The following is a 21,823-nucleotide window of genomic DNA, read 5'->3' on the forward strand; positions in this document are numbered from 1 at the left end:
CCAAACCTGACATATCTTCAGTATTTTCCCTAGATTTGTTTAGGTAGCCATTGGTTGATACAGCAGGGCAAAATATTTGAAAATGATTGCTCCTTTTATTCCATCTAAAACTCTTTCACAGTCAAAGTGGATTATGGAAACTGAACCAATTATGTAAGTTATTTCAGCACGCATCAACAATCTGATTAACTCAGGGAATCATAGATTTCAAGCTGGAAGAGACCTTCTCAATCACATAGTCAAACATGATGAAGCACAATGAGATTAAATTACTTATCTGGAGTTACATAGATAGCAAGGAGCAGAGCCAGGATTTCATCTCCATTACTAAATCCGGTGTTCTTTCCATTATATCACAATTAAACTGGTGGCCTTCTGCTGACATCAACCACCAAAAAAATATTGTCTTCTTCTAAATGGCCTATAAAGATTACTTCTCACTAAGTAGAGCGCTGAATTACAAAAAAAAAAAAAACAACTATCCCTCCCTGGAGTATACACTGCCCTAAGGAAAACAATTTGGAAATAAATACCATCCTTTGAAGAAAGTTTGTCCAAAACTGGCTTTTGTCTGAATCTGAATCAAGCATGATTTTCTTCATATAGATAGATAGATGGATGACTAGATAGGAAGCAAGGCAATATCATGGCTATCGTGGCTCCATCATTTACTGTTTATATAAACTTGGAGAAATTACTCAACACTTCTAGGTCTCAGTTATTTCCTCTGTAAAATGAGAGATTGAAATAGGTGACCTCTCTAAGTTACCTTCCAGAGCCTCGGTTGTCACCTCCTTAATTAAAAGCTATCATCTCTTTTTTTTTTACTTTTTTTCTTTTTTATTTTCTTTTCTTTTTATTTTTAACATATGTTTGTAAAACTTTGGGTTACAAATTTTTGCCCTTCCTCCCTCTCCACCCACTCTCATTGAAAAGGCAAGCATCTCCATACAGGTTATAAATATGTAGTCATATAAAACACTTCCATAGTAGTCCTATGTGTATTTCCCTTCATCCTATCCTACCCCCCATTTATTCTATTCTCTCTTTTGACCCTGTCCCTCCTCAGAAGTGATTGCTTTTGATAATCCTCTCCCCTAATCTGCCCTCCCCTCTATCAACTCCCTGCTCTCTTGTCCCCTTCCCCTCTTATTTTCCTGTAGGGTAAGATAGATTTCAATGCCCCATTGAAAAGTATATCATCTCTTTAGGAGCCTTCTCCAGTCATCCTGATGAATATCTGGCCTTGCACAGCTTTCCCTTACTCAAATCAAAGTCAATTGCAAGTCATGTCATTGTCTCCCTGATGTCATGGTCCTCTTTGAGAACAAACTGCAAACACAAGCTGTGAGTAGTCTGATTTGCCTGAATGAGGACCCAGCTGGCCAGTTCCAGTTGGGTAACTCAGCTCATCCTCTCCTCTCCTCTCCTATTCTCTTCTCTTTTTTCTCCTCTTACCTAAGGTGTTCTGCCCAAAGGAAGCTAAATTTTGATGGCCAAAAGCTTCCCAGTTCACTTGGGGTTTACTGGCTACATCTCTCTCTCAAAGACCAAACCTTAAACCCAATTCACTCTGGACCTCATAGATTGCATAACAATAGGTCCCTGCCCAAGCACCACTTCATGGTTATTTTTTGGGCCCTCCTGGCTCAGAGTGAATGTAAATAGTAAATGTTTCTCTTTTGGCTGGCAACCCTGAGGGTCTTCCACTCCCAGTTCGATTTTTTTTTTAATTAAAAGGCCTTTCCTTGACCTTCTTAAAGAGGCCTATTCACTGAACCTGAAAAGATCTTAGCTTAAAAGGGTCAGGGTCTCCCATTGCATCCTAAGCCTTCTCCAGTCATCCTGATAAATATCTGGCCACTGAACCCAGATGGCTCTGGAGGAGCCTGGTGAGGCTGGTGACCTTGCACACACACACCCTCACTCAAATCAAAGTCAGTTGCAAGTCATATCGTCATCTCTCTGATGTCATAGTCCTCTTCAAGAACAAAGTACACACAACCAACTCTTTAAGGGAAATAGGAAGAAGGCAATCGTTATTATTTTTTAAATGGAAAAGCTTAGCTATGATCTTCCCAGACTCAGCTACTAGAAACTAACACAGTATAAAACTGACACTATAGTTCAGATTATTTAGAAAGGAATAACTATCTAGATGTCTAGGGTACACACATATATAACAGAGATGTGTATATACATACATATATAAATATATAGAGATATGCATGCATATGTATAGATGTGTATACACACACATACATATATACATACACACACACATTATATATATATATATATATATATATATATATATATATATATATATATATATATATTTAAACAGATAAATAGATACATATATTTGAACCCAGGTGCCCTGATTCAAAACTCAAAATTTTTATACTACACCATGCTACCCCCCCTTGAGAACAGGCAGATGTAGACAGGTCAAGATCTGGATCAACAGAGGGAGCTGATTAGTTAATTCATATAGATCAACTTAAGTATTTGAGAAATGATCAAAACTCTCTGAAGCTGGTTTAAAATAGAGAAAATTAGATCAATGGGATAGATTAAATAATCAAGACCTAAAAATGAGAACACCACCCAGTGTTTGATAAACCCAATGCAAACCACTGGGGAAAGGATTCTCTATTTAGTATGTACCATTGGGAAAACAGAAAAGTAGTTGGGCAGAAAATAGATTTAGACCAACCCCTTATATCATACACTAAAATGAGTTCTAAATGGATAAGCAACCTAAATGTAAATGAACACATCACAGAAAATTAGAGGAGAGAGAAGATACCTTTCATAACTATAATGGGAGGGCAAATTTATTAGCTAAGCAAGGGCTAGAGAGAATCAGAAAAGACAAAATAGGCAATCTCTATTCCATAAAAATTTAAATGCTTTTGCTGAATAAAGTCAATGAAGATAGAAAAATAAGAGAAGCTGTTAAATGGGAAAACATCTTTGCATCAAATTTCTATGATAAAAAGTCTGAAAAAACAAGATTTATAATACATGACTAAGAACCATTCAATAATAAAGGCTCCAATGATATGGGTGGTTGTAAATAGAAAGAATTCGAATCATCAACAACCAAATCGCTAAAACAGAAATGTGAATTAAAATAAAATGAGTTTTGGCCTCCTGCCCATCACATTGGCAAAGATGATAAAAGACAGAAATGGTCATTGTTGGATGGTCTATGGTTGTTTGGGCACACCAGTACATCTTTGAGTTGTGAATTGTTGCCACATTCAGGGCAAATAATTTGAAATTATTCAATATAAGTCACTAAACTGTCCATATCCTAAGATCTAGTACATTACTGTTGAACATAAGCCCTAATGAGGTCAAAGATAAGAATTACAATATATATGCCAAAATATTCACAGCAACTCTTTTTGTAGGAACAAAAAAAAATGAAAACAATGTACATTAACGTCAGTTGGGGAATGACATCAAACTTTAGTCTATGAATTGTAAAGAAATTGGTCCTCAAAAGTCTAGAAGTTATTACAGAAAAGAAGCTGACAATAAGGTGTCAAATTAACTGTAAAAATGTGGACCAGGATAAACTACCCCCCTGGAGGACCTTTAAAAGTCAACCTAGGTAGAAGCCAGACTAGGAGAGGAATCTAGCTCCTGATGAAACACATAGAAACCGAGTCAGAGGCATCTACAGTAGGGAGTAGATCCAGAATTCCAGGAACTAAGCTGTTTGGACCAATCAGGCACAAGGATTAGAACAGACTTTATGCTGCTGAAATATACTCATACATATACACCTGAACCCTCTGAGCAAAGTGCCTCCCCCAGAAACTACCTTGTATTTACTATTTTTAATATGTTTATATATGTACATGTTGCTACTCCTGATAGACTATAAGTTTCTTGAGATGAGAAACTGTTCTGCTCTTACCTTTGTATCCCCAGCTCCTACCCTAGCACCTGCCACATAGTAAGTGTTTATTTAGTGCTTGGTAATTGGTTAATTAAATTGCATCTCAGAGACTAGCAAATTATCTGGTACATAGTAGGTGATTTTATAAATGCTTATTAATTCAATTTTCCAAGAACTGTTAACAATCATCTCAGATTCTCCAACAAACACGACATATTGGATTAGGGCCTAGTACTTCAGTTTCCTCAACTGTAAAACTAGGAAAACATTATCTAGCTTTTTATATGCCTTTCAAAAGTACTTTGTGCCAATTAACCTTCACGTTTTTCTGGTGTGGTTTGTAGGAGAAAAAAAATAAACAACCCAATTGCAGCACAGAATTTAGGTGGCATGAATAAGAATGTGGTTTGCTTAGTGGTATCTTCAGTCTGACTCCTTGATCTCTCATTTGGCCTGTTTGTGTTTCTGAAACGAAAATGTCACTGATAACGATTTCCTTCTTTATGTAATTATTCTGTTCCAAATTCATTGTTGTTGTTACTCCATCAGGTCTTTTGTCGGCAGGACTATCATGTTTAGTATCATTCTACTAGGATTCTCAAGACTTAAGACAAACGTGATTATTTATTTCAATGTCAATTGAGGGGATTGAGGGGATTAGGACAGCAAGTGATTAATCATGGGAATTGAGTGCACCACACTGACTCCCTCTTGTGACTCTATTCTGGAGCTAGTTCAGTTCCCATTCTATTTAATTATGGGTCTAGTCCAACTTCTGTCTTATGAGAAAACTTTATTCAATTGTGGGAATTGGGGAAAAACCTTATTACATTGTTTGAATCTACTCTGCGTGACTGGGAAACTGAACCACTTCTCCTGCTGTTTAAAGACCCTTAACCAAGACTGAGGTTATATTGACCAGAAACCTGGTCAGATCCAAAGACTGATGCAAACAGTTTTCTCACAATTGTACTTCTCAAGCAACCTATATGTCTTATGTGAAAACTAGCCACATTATGATCAATCAGTTATTGTTTCCATGTTCCTTTGATTGTTTACAGACTCTGGGGAGGAGTAGAACACCCCTTTTTCTGAATTCAGGGAATTCACCTGTTTGCTTATTTCCCTCCCAACTTGGAAAGTCCTTAATCTTTCACCCAATTAGAAAAGAAATTACCTAATATTGTATTGCCTTTTAATTAATTTAATTAATTTCCTTTTAATTTAATTAATTTCAATTAATTGTTGATACTGTATAAAATCTGTCTCTCCCTGTATTCAGGGTTCAGGCCTAAACCGAGGAGGTCTGGTCCCAGCCTGTTGTGCAATTGCCATGCATTGCTTAATAAAGCAATATGCTGAAAATATCAGACCTTTCACCCACCACATAATGGACAAGAAGACAATGGAACGAACTGCAGATAAACACATGCATGGATTTTGTTTATGATATCAATGCAATTTTTAAAAAAGACATGTGTTTTCTACTGAGCACAGGTTACGGGCTCATGACATCATAGATTTAGAGCTAGGAATGTCCTTAATGGTCATCAAATAGGACAACTTCTTTTTTACAGATAAGGAAACTGAAGCCCAGAGAGACTAAGTGACTTGCCCAAAATCACACAACTACTGAGTGTCTGAGGTATAATTTGAACTCAGTACTTCCTTACTCTAAGCCCAGCTCCATCTACTCCACTACTTAATGTTAATATTAATGAATTTGGTAGCTTTCTGATGAATTGTCACAAATGATAGAAAATATCATGATCTCATTAATCAACAAGCATTTATCAAGTTTCTTTATGTACTAGGCGCTGGGAATACAAAGACAAAAAAATCATCACCCCTTCCCTCGAGTAATTCATGTTCTTTCCTAGGAGGCAACATATATATACATATATCAAAGCTTCTCTTTGCCTCCCTCCAGCATATGCAAAGCTATCATTATAATCTTCCTAATGCAGTTTTATAGCACTTTAAGATTTGCAAAGCAGTTTACATGTATTATCTCATCTTTGCCTTACAATGACTCTGAGGGGTAGGGACTATTATTATTCCTTATTTTACAGATGAAGAAACCAAATAAGAAACGAGTTAAAAGTGACTTGCCCAGGATCACATAGTTAGTGTCTGAGGCAAGGTTTCAACTCAAGTATTCCTGACTCAGAGTCCAGCATTTTATATCTATTCTACTTACATATACATTCCTCACAAATTCTGTCAAACTGGACTATTCACCATTATCTGAACTTGTCTCTCATTTTCTAGCCTCCTTGCTTCTACTCATGTGACCCTATATGTAGAATGTTCACTCCACCATTCTGCCTGTTGAAGTCTTTTCTAATACGTTTTGCATGACTTCACATGTATAATAGGTATTATATTATTAGCCTTATGAATGGGTAGGTGAGAGGCTGGAAGGAGAAAGAGAATTTGGAACTCAAAATAAAAAAAAATCAATTAAAAAAATAAAAATCAATTTAAAATTTAAAAATAAATCTGTTTTTCAGGTTTTAGCACTTCCTCCCCAAACCCCATCTCCCTACCCCCAAGTCAGAAGTAAAGTCATTCTCCTTTGGAGTCTCACAAGACTTTGATCTATTCCTATTCATTTATTATATTCCAGTAGAAGATAGGAGCACAGGAACTATTTTTCATTTTGCCTTTATATTCCTCTCACCTACCTCAATATCTGACACATAAATAGCTGTTTGATGGATGTCTGTTGGGTTGGGATGAATTCTGATCTGTATCACTGTTATTTGAGGAGCATGTCATTTCTCTCATTAGAATTTAAGGTCTTTGAGAACATTAACCTTGTCTTATATTCCCTTGTATTCCCCCTATAGAACTTATCATGGTATCTCATGTTATGTTGGTTTGTAAATAGCTATGAGATTTTGTGAGTGAAAATAAGCACAGGATTAATGAAATCATGGTGGCTCTGATGAAAATTGTTCATTAGAGTTAGTAGGGATTTGTTTTAGGATCTAATTTCAAGGATTAGAGAAGATACAAGGCTCCTTTGCCCATTCATTCCCAAATATAGCCTCTGATGCTCTCTAAATGAGTAGTTACCTCCACACCGTGTGGTAAACTTTACATATGTACTACTAAAAAGTGAAAGTAAAGCTCATTGCACAACTCACATATATGCCATCAGGGCTAATTGAAGAAGGTGAGACACTGAAGGCAGCAGAGCCAAGATGGCAGAATAAGGTAGGGATTTGCCTGAGCTTTCCCAAATTCCCTTCCAAACAACTTCAAAATAATGCCTCAAATTAAATTCTGGAGTGGCAGAACCAACAAAAGTCAGGATGAAACAATTTGTTCTGGAGTGGCAGAACCAACAAAAGTCAGGATGAAACAATTTTCCAGCCCAGGACAACTTTGGCAGGCAGGTCTGTCTCACTGGGGTGAGAGTGGAGCACAGTCCAGCACAGGCCTCGCCCTCCACATTACTTTTGTGTGCATGAACCTGCCAAAAGTACATTTAACCTGAGGCCCTTCATTATTCTGTTGATTAACTAGGAGTCATTTTAGCTGCTTCTTAATTAGGATTGAAACATAATTGCATCTGTTGCAATTACCAATATGCCATACTGCCAGACTTTTTGAAAAATTATACTATAAAGCATGAATTGCTCTTTTCACCAATATCATGCACAGAATGAAAGTCTGATTAAAATAATTACTTCTGCTTTTCATAGTTTTAAAGTCAGATTCACAGATTTTTTTTTTCTTGAAAGCAAACAAAAAGGTATCTTATACTGGATCTTTCTCCCTTACCCTTGCCTCCACCTCTAAAAGAAATATATCATAATCAGTAATAGGCTATGTACGGTATAGTTTTAGATTCTGAGACACCTACAAAAAGAGATATGCTTATGGTCTTCCAACAACTTTTCTTTCTGTGTAATACAATTTTTGCATTAGCACTTGCCTCATCAAAAATAAGTCAAGTTTTCCAATCTTATAATCATCCCTTTCCCACATGTAGGTGGAACATTGAGTGTCTTCATTGCCATTCAACCTTCCTAGGGGAGAGGTACAGAGATCTTTCTGCAAGTGCTATAATTGTGTAATGTTCATCCTTTTTTACCCTAGACACTAGTGCCAGGGACTACATCTGTGTTTACACAGACAGAATGAAGTGTAGACTTGAGGTCATTATCAAGGTAATTTCAACCAAATGATAATCTCTGAGGAAAGAAAGTGTTAACAGTAGAGATAGATAGATAGAGATAGAGATAGATAGAGATAGATAGATAGATAGATATATTGAGGCTATTACATACACGGATTATTCTACTTGTGTAGACATAACCAGAAAACAATCCCAACAGCTTAAAAAAAAAAAGGAGTTGGGCTAGATCCAAACAAAGCAGGATATTTCTACAAGACAATGCGAAGGGGAGAGTTGAGGTCTTATCCTGTGAGTATGAATCTTGTAGATAGTCATCTGGATAATTCTTTCTATTTACTTGTCTTGTATTACACAATATTGACATTGCCTCCTTCCCTCTCTTCCACTTAGTCATTTTCATCTCTTCCTTGCTCTTCTTTTCTACCTTATCATTCCAATTTCACCTTTGGTGCTGTGTTTATATGACAGCAAACCAACATTGAGGGAAAAGAGTATCTGTCACTATGTGAGGGGTTGTTATAGATTTTTTATTTCCATACTATTAAGATGAATTTTCCATTTTAAAAAAGTCTGATTGATAGATAAAGATAATCATTGGCATAGATCCTTCCACATCTTTTACACACTTTTTTTTTTCTGGCTCCTTATAGAAAAAGAGTTTAGGACCATCTAATACAATGTAGTTTTGAAAAGCTTGTCGCAAAAAGCTATACTCAATTTAATCTCAGTCCTCATCTCAGTCTCTTAAATTCTAGGGATTTTTCAAAAATCCATCTTCTCTTTGTTTCCTGATTTTTTTGACATGTCTCCTCTGTTCTATCATTTTTCTCTCCTAACTCATGTATTAATGCTTTTGTATTTTTTCTTCACGGATAGTTTCTTTTCTTTCATCTATCCTGTAATGTTACTGAGGTACCTCATTCCAGTTGCTATTGTTTTGCAGATGTAATTGTCTAATACAGCTTAATTTCCATTTCCAAAAAGGAAAAAATAAACTTCCTTCCTCCTTTCCCAGGTCTGAGGGTAGAGGGTTACTACATTAAATTTGGGATAAAAATCAATTTTTCCCAATGATACATTAAATTGTCTGAAGAGCAACAGTTGTCACCAGAACTCTCCTGTTCAAAATACAATTCTAAGCAGCTTTCTCTTTAAGCAGAAAAACAAGGAAAAGAGGAGATATGGGACTTGAATTTTTGACTCCTTGAAGTGTTCAAATTACCAGAAATTTGCTCTTCTCTAGAACTGGACTTTCTGTTAAATCTGCTACTAGGTAAAGTCCAATCACTCAATCAAAAAAATTAATATTTACAGAGTATACAGCACCCTTAGGTACCAGCAGAAATACAAAGATTAAGACTTAGTCTTTACTATCATTCAATTCAACATTTTATTAAGCATATGCTATGCCAAAGCACTGTGGAGTTTGCAGTTTAGAAAAGGAATAAGCCTATAAGATAGAGATAGTTGAAATACACATTATAGGATAAGTACCATTGGTAGTTGCTAAGCAAAGCACTATATGAAATCCAAAGGAGAAAAGATTGTGACCAGTAGCAGGGATCAGAGGAGGCTTCAAGTGGTCATATTTCAATCAATCATTCAACTAACAAGCATTAATTAAGCACTTGTTATATGACACCTGGGAATTCAAACACGAAAACCAAAACATGTACTCATATAAGTCAATACAAAACATATACCAAGTGATGAAGGAGAATGCACTAGCAGCTGGGAAGCTGTGGGAGCTCATGTAGGAGATGGTGCGTAAGCTGTGCTTTGAAGGAAATTACAGATTCTGAGAAAGGGAGGTTAGAAAGGAGTACATCCTAGGAAAAAGTAGAGAGGAGAAATGGAATGTCATTTGTGAGGAGCAGTAAGTAGGCAGTTTGGTGGAAGCAGTTTGATACATGAAGGGGAGGAATGTGTAATTGGTCTGGCAAGAAAAGATAGAGCCAAATTGTGAAGGATGTTGAATACCAAAGAGTAATTTATATTTGATCCTTAAGAAATTCAGGATTCCCTGGGACTTTTTGAGCAGAGGAATCATTTTGGTAGCTACATGGAGAAAAAGGCAAGGAAAGGAGAGAGATAAGTCAGAGAGACCAACAAGGAGATTTTTGCAATCATGCAGACGAAAGGTGAGAAGGAATGGAAGTAGGTCCTGGTCTGTGTGAGTGGAGAGAGGGTACCACATAACAGGTAACAGGGGGAAGAGCACAAACAAAGAAAGGGGCAAAGAAAGGAAAAAACAAGGTATAGTCAGAATGCAAAGTTTGGTTGAAGTATAAAGTGGAATTATATGAGATAATGCTGGACAGACTGAGGAACACCAGATATCGAAAGGCCTTAAGTTGTTGTTGTTGTTTAGTTGTTTTCAGTCATGTCCAACTCTTTGTAACCCCATTTGGGGTTTTCTTGGCAAAGACACTGGAGTTGTTTGCCTTCTCCAGTTCATTTTACTGGGGCAAATTGGGTTAAGCGATTTTCCCAGGGTCACATGGTTAGAAAGTGTCTGAGGCCAGGTTTGAACACAAGAAGGTAAGTCTTCTTGACTTCAAGCCCGGTGCTCTATCCATTGTACCACCTAGCTGCCCTAAGTGCCAAAAAAAGTAATTTAAAATTTACTTAGTAGCCAACAGTGAGACACTGAAGATTTTTCAGCAGAAGTGATAAGACCTGGTCTAGCACAAGAAAAAACATTTGGGTAAATATGGATTGAAGATAGAAAGAGCAGAGTCGGGAATACCTGAAAGGAGATTATCACAGTAGTTCAGAAGGGCAGACTATTGAGAATCTACACTGCAGTGCTGGGTATGAACATGCGAAAGCATGAAAACAGTTGTACCATAGCTAGAAATAGGAAAAAGGATCCTATTTAGAGGAGAAAAAATAATGATAGCTCAGTTTGGGGCAGGATGAGTGAGTATGAGGTGATAGTGTGCCATTTGAGTAATGGAGGTGTCCTATAGGTACTTGGATGTACCCGGAACCTCAGAAAAGAGATATGGACTTGGGGTCCCCATAAATAGAGGTGGTAGATGAAGCTGTTAAAATAAATAAGAGTCACAAGGGAGCAAAGCAGAGGCACAAGGACTGAGTCTTGGGGAATAAACATCCACATTAAGAGGCTAAAAAGAGGAGGAAGAAGTGAAAGAAACAACAAAGGACCAGATAGGAAAGAGGAAAAGAGAAATGTGATAGCTCTGAATCTGAAAGGTGAAAGAATATTGAGAGGAGGAAAAAGGGGCTTTAGGAAGCAGGCAATAATGCCAAAAGAGGTAAAGAGGTAAAGAAGAATGAGGAAAGGAAATGGTCTTTGAATCTGGCAATCAGTCATTATTGATGTTACAGAAAGTATCTTCAGGAGAATATTAGTGATAGGAGTTCAATTGTAGGAACATTGGAAAGAATGATGATGATGATGATGATGATGAAGAAGAAGGAGAAGAAGAAGAAGAAGAAGAAGAAGAAGAAACTTTTTCAACAAGTTTGATGGTGAAGGGAAGAAGATGGATGAGATGATAGCTGGGTTGCATATAAGTGAAAGCTGCTTTCAATTGTGGGAAATGAATGTGTTTATAGATAGGAGAGATGGAAGATTCATGTAAGTCTGGGAGGATTAAATAATATAGTTATCTGAATGCCATATTCCCCCTAATAGATTGTAATTTGTTGACAAGATGGTGGCCAAAGAGTAAGAATTTCAAAATTGTGAATCTTGAAGCCGGCATAATTCTGAGGGAATAATGAAATCTAAGGTGTGGTCACACTGGTTTTTGCCTGATGTGGTGCGGGAAAGGAAGTCACTGGAGTGTTGAGGTAGAAAAACAGTATTCTCAGGTTGTTGCCAAGTGTATCAACATGACTGTGTTATGTAGGGGTACAATCTAGAGGAGGATAGCAAGCAGCCATAAACTGAAGCAATGGAGAAAGTTTGGAGAGTGACTTGGAGATAACACCAGAAGGAACAAATATGGGGAGAGGGTGGTATGCATTCATTGAATGAAAATGGTGTGGCATCAGGAAACAAGGGAGTATACCAACCCTCCTCCTGGCTCTTTGAGTTGGGGTAGTGGGAGAAATAATGTCCTCTCGTGGAAAGGGTTGCAAGGAATGTGGTTTCCCTGGGGGAGAACCAAGACCAATTGAAAGCACTATTGGTTAAAAAATTGAAGGATATAAGGGATTCTGTTGAGAATAGAGCAGTAGTTCCCAAAAGACATACCAAAGTACACTATGGGTTTCATGCAGGTGTGCCTCAAACTATATGTGTACTAGGGGTGATTGAATGTGACTTGCTCATAACCTTCTCTTGAGGAGCACTTGGTCAACTAGAAAAGACAAAGGTGCATGGTCATCCCCTTTTACATTACTACAAATAGTTGAATATTATTTCAAGAAATTCTCAGCCATGTTTTATTTTCCTTCCTTCTCTCCTGCCTTTCTCTTGAAAGCCAGCTATTTTTTTTTCCTTCTTTCTATTTTCTCTCCCTTTCCTCCAGTTCTAGAACCATGATGAAATTAACTCTTCCAATATTTCTGGATGGGGTGTGTTAATTTATTCACCTGTGGTCCCATTCACCATCCCTATAATTGCTGGAACAAAGATCTGCCCATTTGATTGTAGCCCTTTGAGGGCAAGGACTGTCTTTGTTTTTATGTTTGTTTCCCCAGCCTTTAAATCCAATAAGTTTTTAGTAAGTTCCTATTCATTCATTCACTTACTCCTGTTTTACATAGAACTTATATTTGCAGTTGCATGCATATCACAAGCCTCCTCCCTAACTCTTTCGTGGTGTGCTGCAACTTCTCATAGCAAAGACTAATACTGCAGCATGAGCCAAAAACAGTTTGAGAAACCTTGGGCTAGGAGGTGAATGAACTGAATGGGTATAGGCCTGGGGAGGAACTAGACTGATTTGAATAAGGACAAATTTGAATAAGAATAAAGGAGGAGCTACTGTGTAACAAGTATGAGAAGTGCTTCCAGCAATCTGAAGTCTTTTCTGCTGTCCATTAAAGTGTTTTTAGGTTCAGATTCAGATTTTCATTTGAGAAGCAGAGTAAATTGAATCTATGTTTAATTCTAAAGAATATTCACAGTTGTGAAATTAATGGAAAGAGTGATGACAAGTGTATGAAGTGAAAAAGCAAAATTGTAATTGGACTACCATCTTGGCATTTAATTTCCATATTCATTTCAATTGTAAGCAAACATGTTTAATCCAAATGATCACTGCACTAAAAAGAGCAAAAGCATAAGGTATCTTGGCAGTGGCCCTGAAGCCAGGAGAACCTAAGTTCAAATCTGGCCTCAGACTAAACACTTGACACTTACTAGTGGTGTGACCCTAGGCAAGTCACAACCCCAATTGCATTAAAAAAAAAGCATAAGGTATCAAATATTTTTCCTCTAATTTGATATCGCTTATCAACACAGGTAAATTATTTTTACTTTTTTATTGTAATATAAATAACAAAATGTATTTGTTAAACTTTTCTCTTGAATTTTTTAATATCTTCAGTTTTCTGTCCATCAAGGATGTCTTTGATGTGTGTATAGATCATTCTCACAAAAAATTTTTATAAACAGGAAATCAGGCCTATGGGTTAAGAATTACTGATGTTCTCTCCTGCACCTGATAATGATTAGGTTCAATAATTAAGTTTCAAGTCTTTGTTATCTCCCCTTTCCTCAGACACCTTGAAAATTAATACCTCAATGCCCTCAAAATGCATCTTCCACCTTTATCTGGTAGTCTAATCTAGCAAATTCTGCTGTATTTGTTCAGTTACTCTTATTTTTACTTCTCATGAAGAACATCCAGGATTTTGATGTTAAGAGTAAAAATGTGGTATATCCTCAGTGCTCAATGGTGGAAAGAACTTGTTTTAAAAATATTTACAGGTCTTTTCTATCTTTTATCTGTTTGTCATATTCCAGCATCATTTTTATTTTTAGCAAAGAAATCCTTTTTTTTCTGAGTCAATAGTAAAGCAGAAATCAGAGAATGTATACATATGAGAGAGAAAGAGCTTTCCTATGGGAAGGGAGGTAAGTCAACTCAACCAAAAGAGAGTCCCAGATCTCACCCAAAGCCAAAATTCCCCAAAGCCTCTAGTGTAGCAAGCTGGGGATAGAGACATGATGGAGATTGCAAGCTCCTCTCATGCTGGCTTCTTTTTTAAAGCCCTTGGAATGGCTTTCTCTTAACTTATTTCTTTTGTTAACTGCTTATCACTCTTCCCTGACTTCCTTCAAGTCTAAACTAAAGTCTACCTTCTTCAAAAAGACTTTCCCAGTCTTCTTTAACTATAGTGTCTTCCCTTGGAGATTATCTCCATTTTATCATATATAGAAAAATTATATATGTACACATGTGTTTGTATTTATATGTATATATGTGTGTGTATATATATGTTTATATAACACATATCTCCTGTTTATACATAGTTGTTTGCGTGTTGTCTCCTCCTTTAGACTATAAGCACCTTGAAAACAAGGTTTGTCTTTTGCCTTTCTTTGTGTTACAAATGCTTAGCACAGTGCCTGACTAAATGCTTGTTGACTTTTATGTGACAATGATACTTATAACCTTCTGCTATCTATAAGATTTTACAAATAAGCTATATTATAAACCAGTGTTGCCTGTGGATGTCAAATTTTTCTTTGTGACAGACAGATTGAGTAATTGAAGCATTTTTTAGCTTCTTTTGACCTATCTTACTATACTAATTGATATACATCAGCTAAATTTCTATGTAAAATTCTTGTATTGAGTGTTAATATCCTTTCCTCCATCTACTTCCTATTTTTTGGTCTTAAGTTTATTTGCATGTCCTTTCTTTTACTATTTTTATTTTTCATACTACGGTGTCATGTCCCTTGCAAGTATTTTATCCAATTAATATTTTTATTATTTAACAAGTTATTCATTGAATCTCAGGGGAAAAAAACGTCTAAGCTGTTTCCTAGTAGGTCTCTCAGACCAGTATTTACTAACTATATTTCTCTTTCCCAGAAAGTTCTAATTTTTGTTTAATTTTTTTTAAAAGTATGTTCCATGTAACACAGCTTTCCCAATTAAGTGACTTGCAACCTTATTTTCACAGTATACAAATTTCTAAAGATTTCTCAGAAGCTGCAAATTAAATTATTTAAAACATGAAAACAAGCGATGAGAACAGCTACTGGTAAAACAAAGGGAAGGTGATTCTGATGTAATTTTGATAAAACATGACAAATCACTTGATTATGACATTAAAATTAAAAATCAACAGAATTTAGTCAAAAAGGAATTCAATGCCACTGGGCACTAGCAGAGAAGTGAATTAACATACTTTCTAAACATTAGTACATTTCTAATGAAAAATACCTATTGCTAAGCTTTCACTAGTTGATTTTTAAGAGATTTCCACTGTGAATGAGTAGTAGAGATTAGGGGTAGGGAAGAAAACAATAAAGTAGAAGCTTACTAAGGGTGTTATTTGCTTTCCTTAGTAGAAGCCATTTTCTGCAGAGAAGTCCATAATGCTAATAAGATTGAACAGCATTTGCCATTTTAACAGCTTCTGTTTCATCGTTGAATTCTGTAGTTACCTCACCATTTTCCCTATGGACCCGTCAGGCCTGACTTTAAGGTTATTTTGACAAGGTTCCTCTCAGCAGAGCAGTGGAAAGACATCTGAGTTCTCCAGCTAAGGTCAGAAAATGATGCTCTCCATGAACGCTTCAAGCCGTAGCACATGTAATTTGATTTAACACAAAATAAGTGCCTAGATGTGATGACGAGTGGAATTTTATGGTATTAAAAATATGTGTATTTTTTTATGCTAGCAAAAAAAAAAACTGGAAACAAAATGGGTGCCCATAGTTGGGAATGCTGAACATGCTGTGGAATGTGAATATGATGGAATATTGCCATGCTACATGATACTAAGGGTATGAGAAATGCAGAGAAACATGGGAAGACTTGTACCAAGTGGTAAAGAATAAAGAAAGCAGAAGCAAGACAACAATCTACCCAATGTGTATAATAACATAGGTGGTAGTAATTACATTCAGTAGAATCTGATTAATTATGATGAACGATCTTGGTACTAGAGAGCTGATAAGGAAACACAACTTTATCCTCAAAGTAGCAACATGGGGACCACAGATAAAGAATGTGGTATACACTGACAAAGTCTATATTTTGGTTGCTTTTATTTAAATGTTTTTCTTTGTTACCAAAAAGGGTTCTGTGCAGAATGGAGGGAAATTAAAAGGAAATAGCTGGGGGGGAAAGGCTACAGTTAAAACTTTTTAAATTCATATTTATAAAATAAGTCACTAAAAAAAATTTATGTTGTCACCCTGCATATTATGACCTAGGCGTCTGCTTGATTTGATTACCCCTGGAGTCGACTCTGTCCTTCTTAGTCTGCTGTGGGTAGTATTTAGGCTAAAATCTCCCAAGATAAAACTAAACTTTAATTGTTGAGCAGTCCTGTCAGATCAACCAAAGGGAAGGTACTTGAGCTTACGGGAACAGGAAGGTAGTAGCTGCTGCCAAGGAAGAAGGGAGATAGAGGGAGTGAGTGAAGAAAGAAGCATTTTTAAGAACCTATTCCGTACCAGACATTGTGCTAAGTGTTTTACAGAGACTATCTCTACTTGACAATAGACCTAACGAGTACACTAGCATCTCCCCAACTGTAAGACTATTTACAGAAAGTAGACAAAAGTAGAGAAAGGGCGACTCTCTGTGCTGAAGTTTAGGCTCATCCATTTTATTTTAGGTAAGAGGAAGGTGTGCATGTTGAAAAGAAAGAGAACAAGGTGTGATCTCTTCATGGCAGGGCATCATGGTGTAGCTCTGATGGTCGGCTTTCCTGGGTGATTTTTTTCCCTGTACATTTGTATTCTGTGTATCCTTGGAGATGTCTTGAGTGCTAATATTGTGCTACGATCTCTCTATTGCCTCTAGAATCAAATATAAACTGTTTAACTTAGAATTCAAATATAAACTGTTTAACTTAGAATTCAAAAGACTTCACAATCTGGCCCCTTCCCACTTTTCCTATCTATTCACACATTACTCTCTTCTGTATTCTGTACTGTTCATCTGCACTGGCCTTTTTACTACTCCTCACACTCAGTCTAGGGGCCTTTGTAGTGGCTGTCCCCTACACTTGTCTCACTCTCCCCTGCCACCTCCACCTCTTCGTATTTGATTTACAATATTTTTCACATATGTATCAATGTGCATGTCTTTAGAATATAAACTTCCCTCTTTGCCATCACTTCTATCCTTGGGGGGGGAAAGGTCAGTAGTGGATATCAGGTGGTTTTGATTAGTTGTTCTCTGTTCCAAAGAAGAATTCAATGAAGTGGGACTTTGGGGGTGGGGAGGTGATCAGTGGGAAGGAAAACAGAATATCCAGAAATGACTGTCAGATAAAAACAAAAGGCAAAACAAACTAGGTCTTATGACATCCTATTGATTCAGAACTGCTGGAGGAAATTTCAGAATAGCCAATGAAACATGAAACCCCTTCCCCAATTTATAAATGATGTCATAATAAAGTTTCCTCTAGGTAGTTGAGTGGTATCAACTGACCTACCTGTCTGGCGATCTAGGGCTTATATCACTTCCAAAACTCATAACAAGAGGTGAAGAAGAAGAAGAAGAAATGTTTAAGTACTTAAGTCCAACAGTCTCAATATAGAATTAAAGTAGCATGCTGATTCACATAATGATTACAACAGGTGTCACTCATAAGAAACTTGACTCACAGTCTCAAAAAAAGGAGCAGAGCCTGTTATAGACCTAGCTGGGGTTGAAAGCCTTGGCATCTTTTCTAACCGTCCACAAAGTCAGTTTTGTCCTGCATGTGGTGGTTTTAATTATTGATTAGTCCCATCAGATCAACCAAAGGGAAGACAATTGAGCTATAACAGCAGGAAGGAAGTAGCTTCAGCCAATAGACCTAATGAGTACCCCAGCATCTCTCCCACTTTTAGACTGCCTACAGAAAGTAGATAAAAGTAGACAAAGTCTGAAACTCTATACTAGAGTTTAGTCTGGTCCATTATATTTTAGGTAGTAAGTAGAGAAGTCTGTGTTGGGAGAAATGAGAATAAGGTGTGACCTTTTCATGGGAGGACATGGAGGTGTGGTTCCAATGCTCCATTTTCCTGGGTGGCTTTCCCATGTCATGAAAGCCATGACAGTTGTGGTGATGAAATGTTGGTAGCAGGTTAGTAAAGGTTAGTAAAGTTCCCATGTATCTGAGCTGAATTCTTATATAAGCCAGTATAAAGAGCTGCCACTCTAACAATTGTAACCCTGGGTGGGGGGGGGGGAGGAATGAGAGAGAGACAGAGTCAGAGAGAGAGAGATAGGAAGAGAGAGAGAGTATTATTAGGGAAATTGCATCATTACTTTTTATCATAGCACCTTTTATTTAACAGAATCCCTTAACTAACAAAGGTTAAAAATGCACAAAGCAGGAGTAATAAGCAAAAGATCCTAACGCAAGAAGGCAATTTCGGCCTCTTGGATATTACAGTCTTAGTGGGCTGAGAGCCTTGACTGGAAGATGATTCTGGAAAGGTATAACTTATGCAAAAGAAACAGAATAGGTCAACGGGAAGTGGAATAACATTATACATCGAAAAGACACATTCATGTGAGGAGATCCACTGTGGGATGTCAAGTAGCATTGTTTAGCCATCCATTTTCACTCCTCATTGCCTATATGGGTTTGCTGATATGAACATTGTCTCTCTACTCTGAGAAGTTATGAAAAATAAACATATGATTATCTCTCTTTTATTTAAGCTCTTTTTTTTTTCAGCCCCCCAGCCAAAAAGGGCAATCTGGCAAAAACACCACCATTTTAAATCTCTCTTTTTTTTCTCCCAGGAAATATCCTTCAAACACCTCTTCCCAGCTGCACTTCCAATAAATACACTCAAATTAGGAAATGTCTGGGGTTAAGATTCTTTATTGCAACTTCCAATCTAAAAGACAGAAAAAAGATTTAGGACAAAGAAGGGTAAACAAAATTTTCAGAAACCTATTTTTCTAGAGTACAAGGTTTTATTTAGGTTTCCAAGAGGATAAAGAAAATCAAGGGATCTGCAGTGGGAGAGAGAGAATTAATTACAGTGACATAGCATCTATCCCAACACTTCACATGCCTGCTCAGGCCATACAGCCTTACTCTGAGAGTCCTATTGCTTGCTCATCGTAGCGGCTGCCTCCATCCAAACTTCTGCTAGACTAGTTTCATGAAGTTTCTTACAACCTTTCCTCCTCCATCTCTCCACATTTTCTTTGGAAGTTGGGTTCCTTGCAATTGTCTGAACTGCTTCCAGAGCTGGCAAAACTATGTTTGTAAAGGCTGACAGGGGCTTACTCATTTTTGACCAGCCAATGTCAAGCTGCCCTTCCAATTCCATCTGGAAAACTTCTTCACACTTGGTAAAGGGTTAAGAGGACACAGACATGTCTTTACAATTGATTTAACACATTAACACCTCATTATCTCTATTATCTGCCCTCTTATTTTCTGTGATTATATCAAATAGGCTGCAAGGGAGATAGACCAATTCTATACATACTCACATAGAAGTGATAACATCACTGGACTATACTACATACCACCTGGATGAAAAGGGAAAATAAATGAGCATCTTAGGAAATAAATATGTCCAACATGGAGGCATAATATAGTAAGCGATATGGGACTTTTCCAGACATGCACCAGAGTTTTTTTCTCTACCAAAAGCAAAACAGCTAATAATTGCTCAACTTGGTTTGATCCTTAAAACTGGAGAAATGGGATTTTTAGTAAAGATGGTGAAATGAAAGCCTGCAGCTAAGCCTAACTCCAATAAGAAATTCCCTAGCAAAAAAAAAAAAAGTAAATCATTGAATAATAAAACCAAAGGGAAACACAGTAAGCTACAGAATAAAGACATCCTGTGAAGAACCACACATGAAGATGCCCAGAAGCCAGAAGATGCTGTGAAGTGAGGGGGGTGGGAAGGAGGGACCACAAATGCCTGAAAACTGCATGATCTCTGTTAAATGAGGCCTGAGAACAATAAAATCTTATCCCTGGACTCTTGAAGCTGCAGCAGGGGACAAAATAAGAGAAAAATAGAAGTACCCATGCAGTACATGCATAACTCGGGGCCCTCCAGGAGATATGACCCTAGATCAGTCTTCAGTATTATATTTGTACTGCAGTAGAGAATAAATACAACTTCCAGCTTCCATCCAGGAAGATAGAAAAGGTTCAGTGCCTAAGAAGTTCATTCCAGGAGCCTCTCTAGAAGGGCTAAAATCAGTATGACGTTAGGTATTTGGGGACTGCAAGAGGGGATCAAGGAGATGAGTCAGAGGTTTCCTGAGGCCCTGCAGGAGACCTGAATCCAACTCAATCTCTGATATCTGCTCAGAGCCTTTCATGGGCTCAGCAGGTGGGGGAAAAAACCACTCTTGGTTGATGTTTGCCCAAAGAGATGGAGATAGAGCTGAGGCCAGCAAACCCTGAGCTACCAAAAGACAAACACAGAACTCTAAATCTCTGCATCAGGAAAGTTTTGTAAAAGTGGGCAAAGAACTAGAAATTGCAGGGATGCCCATCAGTTGGGGGAATGGCTGAATAAGTTGTGGTATATGATTTTGATGGATACTACTGTGCTATAAGAAATGATGAGCTCAATGATTTTAGAAAAGCATGGAAAGACTTCCATGAAATTATGAAAAGTGAAATGAGCAGAACCAAGAGAACATTGCATACAGTAATAGCAATATTGTTTTAAGAATGACTTTGAGCAAATAAGTTATTTTGTCTATTATAAATACCCAAATTAACTATAAAGAACATTTAAAGAAAGATGCTATCTGCATCCGGAGAAAGAACTGATAAATAAAAGTATGTTTAGACTAATTTTACATACATATTTATATCTATGTGTATGTGTGTGTGTGTATGTATATATATATATATATATATATATATATATATATATACATGTATACACACACCTTTTTGTGTCTAATGGTAGTCATCTGGGGGGCAGGGAAGAAAAAAATTTACATAATATTTTTGTTGTATATTTAAAAGGAAGAACAAATTATGCATAATAGATTTACAGTTTCATGTATAGTCATCTTTTTATAGTACTATGTTAAGAAAATGCTTATTTTATTCTATAAATTAAAAATAAATTTTTTTAAAATATTAAAAAAAAAAAGTGGGGAGTAAACAAGACCAGGAATAAACTATCTCATCCAGAACTCTACCAGAGAAATGTCAATAGCATCCATACTACAAAGGGTACCAGACTAAGTCTCAGAAACCCCATCCCAGAGTGGGAATGGGGGCAGAACAAGGTCCTCCCACAAAGTCCCAATCCAGTAACTGAGGCTAGAGACAAAAATAAATGGAGGAAAGCACTGAATACAATTAAGAAATACTGTATGTTAAGAGACACCCAAGAGGTACCCCAGAAGATACTAACTCTTTGTTAAGTACACACAGGACCTCAAGGGGGAGGGGGGGAAGAATGGCTTATCCACAGGAATTCAAAAAATGTATAGAAGAAATGAAGCAAAAGATAAAAAGATGAAATCAGAGCTCTTGAAGAAAAAAAAGTAGAAAACACATAAATGACCTGGAACAAAGATAGAAAACATGACCCATGTACTTGGGGTCACCAAAAAAGAAAATGGAGTGAATAGAACCCCATGATT

The 21,823-nt window shown here is 36.9% G+C and overlaps 1 pseudogene; it reads left to right on the forward strand.

Moving 5' to 3' along the window:
* The window catches only part of LOC110222710 (charged multivesicular body protein 6 pseudogene), a 138,148-nt pseudogene that overhangs the window by 115,405 nt on the left and 920 nt on the right, over positions 1 to 21,823 (forward strand).

The sequence above is a fragment of the Phascolarctos cinereus genome, unplaced genomic scaffold (assembly GCF_003287225.1).
Source record: "Phascolarctos cinereus isolate Bilbo 61053 unplaced genomic scaffold, phaCin_HiC Scaffold_5;HRSCAF=322, whole genome shotgun sequence".
In the NCBI taxonomy this organism is placed as follows: Eukaryota; Metazoa; Chordata; class Mammalia; order Diprotodontia; family Phascolarctidae; genus Phascolarctos; species Phascolarctos cinereus.